Consider the following 5,093-nt stretch of genomic DNA (forward strand, 5'->3'; position numbering starts at 1 on the left):
GCAAACTAAACATTTGGAATCTACCTGCCTGGAAAACAGCTGGTATCATAGCCAAGCAGTTGGTGGGGAAGTGGAGGGGGTTTCCAATACACATAGGGTCCCGTCTGATAGTGGGACAGAGGAGTGGGGCTTGCGCGATGGATAGTTTCAGGGAGCACATTCTGGGGTCAGGCAGCCTATAAGAGAGAAGTCAGCTCAAGTTCAGGAACAGGCAGCCACTCCTAGGTAGAGGCATCATGCTCTCACCAAATGTGTGTGGAGCACCTTCCCTGAGCCTGCAGGACCAGCAGGAGCGAGCCAGTACTCACCATGGCGATGACCTGGCTGGAGCCTGGGGCAGGGCCCTGCATCCCGGACTATTCAATGCTGAGTGCCAGAGTGTGCCTCCTGTCCACAGACAGGATGCTATCGACCACAAATCACAACGATGCCACTTTACCAGTCGTGTGACTTAACTTCTCTGAGCCTCATTGTTCTTGTTTCAAAAATGAAAAGAATGAACCCCAGCTCGTGGAGTTGCTGCAGTGTTAAACGAGTAACCCCATGTACTGAGCAGCCTCTCAATCATGCAGCCAGCTCACCTGCTTGCGCTGTGGGCCCCTGAGGTGCTGGGAGGTAGATGGGCTTTCCTGTGGAGTAACCAGTTTCAGAGATTGGCTATGAGTCCTTTGGAGACTTGACTAGCTCAAACTCCTCGGAGCTCAACTGGGCCTGAGGGCAGTCTCCAGATTTGACTCAAATTATTTCAAGGAAGGGGAAAAAAGAGACATCTGAAGCCCACGAAACTTACCTTGTTGGCCAGACGTGGTGGCTCACGTCTGTAATCCCAGCACTTTGGGAGGCCAAGGCAGGCAGATCACGAGGTCAGGAGTTGGAGGGCAGCCTGGCCAACATAGTGAAATCCCGTCTCTACTAAACATACAAAAACTAGCCGGGCGTGGTGGCATGCACCTGTAGTCCCAGCTACTCGGGAGGCTGAGGCAGGAGAATCGCTTGAACCTGGGAGGCGGAGCTTGCAGTGAGCCTAAACGGGGCCATTGCACTCCAGCCTGGGTGACAGAGGAAGACTCTGTTAACCTGCCACATACGTGGAGTGAGAGAGAAACAAGGATCTTCCAGGCTCCCAGGCCTTTCCGACTTTGGCAAATTCCAGCACAAATAGGGAAGGAAAACACTGAGGGCTGTCTCTGGTAAGTGAAGGTGGATAAATAATAGTGCTCCTTTATCTGGACCCTCCGATCTCAGGATTTCAAAGAATGCTAGACAAGGACCTAGTGGCAGGTAAGATTTTTCTCTATTTTCTAGATGGGTAGTTGGAGGCTCAGTTGATAGATGGGAACAGAATCAAGAATGCAGTGTAGGTCAGACGCTTTAGAGCTGAGAAGGGGTGTCATAGATGCGTGAATGCAGGGGTTTTCAAATTTAAGTGTGCATCCAAATACGTGAGACGATCTTTCAAAATGCACACTCATGGGCCTCACCCCAGGAGACTCTGATTCAGGAAATCTGGGCGTGGGTCTTGGATTTTAAACCTTAACATAGGCTTTCAGGTGCTGTGTTTATCATACTCTGAGAAACTCTGGTCTAGGGAGAGTCGGGAGGCTGTGCCTTCTGTTTGGGGATTGGGCCCGGAGTGACGAGGCACATCTCTGGGTATTTTACCCAAGGATAGAAATCTATAACAATTCTACTATCAAACTTTATCCTAGAGGGAAAGGCATGACAGAATACACACTCAAGGGGCTTAGGCACACTCAGTGTTTCTTTTTCTTTTTTCTTTTATTTGAGAAAGGGTCTCACTCTGTTGCTCAGGCTGGAATGCAGTGGCATAATCATGGCTCACTGCAGCCTGGAACTGCTGGGCTCAAGTGATCCTCCCACCTCAGCCTCCCAAGTGACTGGGTCTATGGATGTGCACCACCACGCCCAGCTAATTTTTTTCTTATTTTTTATTAGATATAGAATCTTGCTATGTTGCCCAGGCTGGTCTCAAACTCCTGGGCTCAAGCGATCCTTGGCCTTCCCACGTATTGGGATTACAGGTGTGAGCCACTGCACTCAGCCAAGACTCTTTCTATAAGGCCACATTCACAGGTCTCAGGTGCACAGATCTTTTTGGGGGACATCATTCTACCCATCACACCTCCCCCAACTCCCCACCACTATGGTCATTAGTTACTACAGCATCACTGAGAGTCAGTCTCCACTATAGCTAACCTCACAGGCAGGAACCACATGTAAACATAGGTTCTGTAACACCCAGTGCCTGGAACATATTAGGTACTCAATTTTCTTTTTTTTTCTTTTTTCTTTTTTTCTTTTTATTTTTTTGACACAGAGTTTCAGTCTTGTTGCCCAGGCTAGAGTGCAGTGGCGTGATCTCCGCTCACTGCAACCTCTGCCTCCCAGGTTCAAGCAATTCTCATGCCTCAGCCTCCCAAGTAGCTGGGATTACAGGCATGCGCCACCATGCCAGGCTAATTTTTCTATTATTAGTAGAGACAGGGTTTCTCCATTCTCCATGTTGGTCAGGCTGGTCTCAAACTTCCGACCTCAGGTGATCCGCCCACCTCTGCCTCCCAAAGTGTTGGGATTACAGATGTGAGTCACCGTGCCTGGCCGACGTACTCAATTTTCTTTTTTTTTTTTTTTTTTTGAGACGGAGTCTCGCTCTGTTGCCCAGGCTGGAGTGCAGTGGCGCGATCTCGGCTCACTGCAAGCTCCGCCTCCCGGGTCCACGCCATTCTCCTGCCTCAGCCTCCCGAGTAGCTGGGACTACAGGCGCCCGCCACCTCGCCCGGCTAATTTTTTGTATTTTTAGTAGAGACGGGGTTTCACTGTGGTCTCGATCTCCTGACCTTGTGATCCGCCCGCCTCGGCCTCCCAAAGTGCTGGGATTACAGGCGTGAGCCACGTACTCAATTTTCATTCAATACATTTTGTTTCATTGATCTCCTTGTTGGATAATCCAATAGTACTACTGTTTTATTAAGTATTTGTGTAGTTTAATAAAATGCATTACTTGCATTAACAGTTATTGGATGTAGTTACTCCTAAAATTGCATAGCTACTGCAGCATTCTTTAAAAGACACACTGCACTGCATGGTGGCATAAATCACTCCTCAGCACTCCTGTTTTTAAAAATGTCTTCCACTCTTTCCCATGTGCGAAAGTCCCAGACTTGTGGAGTTGTGGATTCTGGAACTGCACAAGTCAGGGCTCACCATGAAGCCAGGTTTTAGTCCCTGTGGGGTAGCTTCGGCAGCTGAAGGGGCATTGGTGTCCGTGGCAGTTGTGGTGGGGTCAAGGAGGCTTTGTTGAGGACTGAGGTCCGGGTGGAGGTGAAGGAACAGAGGGAGGAAGTGAAGGAGGAGGAAGAGGTGGTGGGGAGGAGGAAGAGGTGATGGGGGAGAGGAGGAGGCAGTAAGGGAAGAGGAAGAGGAGGTAGGGGGAGGAGGAAGAGGTGGTGGGGAGGAGGAAGAGGTGGTGGGGGAGGAGGAGGTAAAGGAAGAGGAAGAAGAGGTGGGGGAAGAGGAAGAGGTGGTGGAAGAGGAGGATGAGGTGGTGGGGGAGGAGGAAGAGGTGGTGGGGGAGGAGGAAGAGCTGGTGGGGGAGGAGGATGAGGTGATGGGGGAGGAGGAAGAGCTGTTGGGGTAGAGGAGGAGATGGGGGGAGAAGGAGGAAGAGGTGTTGGGGGGAGGAGGAAGTGGTGGTGGTGGGGGGGGGGAAGAGGAAGAGGTGGAGGAGGAGGAAGAGGTGGTGGGGGAGGAGGAGATGGGGAGGAGGGGGAAAGAGGTGGTGGGGGGAGGAGGAGGAGATGGGGAGGAGGGGGAAGAGGTGGTGGGGGAGGAGGAAAAGATGGTGGGGTAGGAGGTGGTGGGGGAGGAGGAAGAGGTGGTGGGGGAAGAGGAAGAGATGGTGGGGGAGAAGGAAGAGGTGGTGGGGGGAGGAGGAAGAGCTGGTGGGGTGGAGGAGATGGGGGAGGAGGAAGAGATGGCGGGGGGAGGAGGAAGAGCTAGGGGGGTGGAGGAGATGGGGGAGGAGGAAGAGGTGGTGGGGTGGAGGAGGAGATGGGGGAGGAGGAGGAAGAGGTGGTGGAGGATTCCCTTCTGGTGGCCACCGTGGTGGTGGTGGGGTAGAGAAGGAGGAAAGCAGTCTGGGAAGAATGTGACAGTGGATCTGTATGGGCTGAGGTGTCTCACTGTGGAGGAAAGGATCAGATCATGCAGTAGTCACTGAGAATCTGGTCCCTGGAGAATCAGTTTATGGAGAGGAGAGAGTCCCCATTTCACCAGGAGATGACAGCATGGAGTGCCAAGCATGGAACCCCTTCCACATCAAGCCAGGGCCCAGGTGCTCTCCCTCGGGGCTGCCTCGGACACCACCGTCTCCCATGTCTCTGACATTGTAGGCCCAGGTGGTCTAGTCTAGGCCGTGGAGTCCTCCCACCGCTCTGGCCTTGCCTTATTAACTTGACCAAGAAGAGGACCAACATCCTTCCTGTGCTGGAGGGTGCTCGGCGGCAGCACAAGTACCACGTGCTCATGGCCGTGGTGGATGTGACTTTGGCTGGCGTGGCCCTGCCAGGGCAAACCTGGATTTTGTGGCCCTGAATGCCCACCCCTTCTTGCCGATTGGAGGACACTGCGATTTCCACTGAGGCCAACTGCATGGAGTCCAAGCCCAGCAGAGGCCGTGTTTGCCTGCGACATGAAAAGGGTGGAACAAGGGAACGCGAAGCCCCGAAGCAGCTGCCCTAGAGCCTCACCAGAGAGACCAGCTTGTGGTCCTGGGAGTGGACAGGCCACCCGCCAAGGCAAAGACCTGAAGTTCGGCACATTCCGGATTGCCATGAAGTGTGTCGATGGTGTGGCCACGGGAGTTTCTTTTTCTCTTCTTATTTATTTTTAGGGGTGAGGGTGGGAGGGGCTGGATTGAGGAATTCACAAGGGGAGTTTTTCTACTAAAAGACTCATCTGTCACATCTTCCAGGCCAGGCATGGTGGCTCATGCCTGGAACGCCAGCACTTTGGGAGGCTGAGGAAGGAGGATCACTTGAGGCCAGGAGTTCAGGGCCTCAATTGTTTATAAA

The 5,093-nt window shown here is 52.7% G+C and overlaps 1 pseudogene; it reads left to right on the top strand.

Moving 5' to 3' along the window:
• The first annotated feature begins 309 nt into the window (after positions 1 to 309).
• LOC126954365 (rRNA 2'-O-methyltransferase fibrillarin-like) lies at positions 310 to 4,829 on the top strand (annotated as a pseudogene).
• The last annotated feature ends 264 nt before the right edge of the window (positions 4,830 to 5,093 follow it).

This window comes from Macaca thibetana, chromosome 5 (assembly GCF_024542745.1).
Source record: "Macaca thibetana thibetana isolate TM-01 chromosome 5, ASM2454274v1, whole genome shotgun sequence".
Classification (NCBI taxonomy): domain Eukaryota; kingdom Metazoa; phylum Chordata; class Mammalia; order Primates; family Cercopithecidae; genus Macaca; species Macaca thibetana.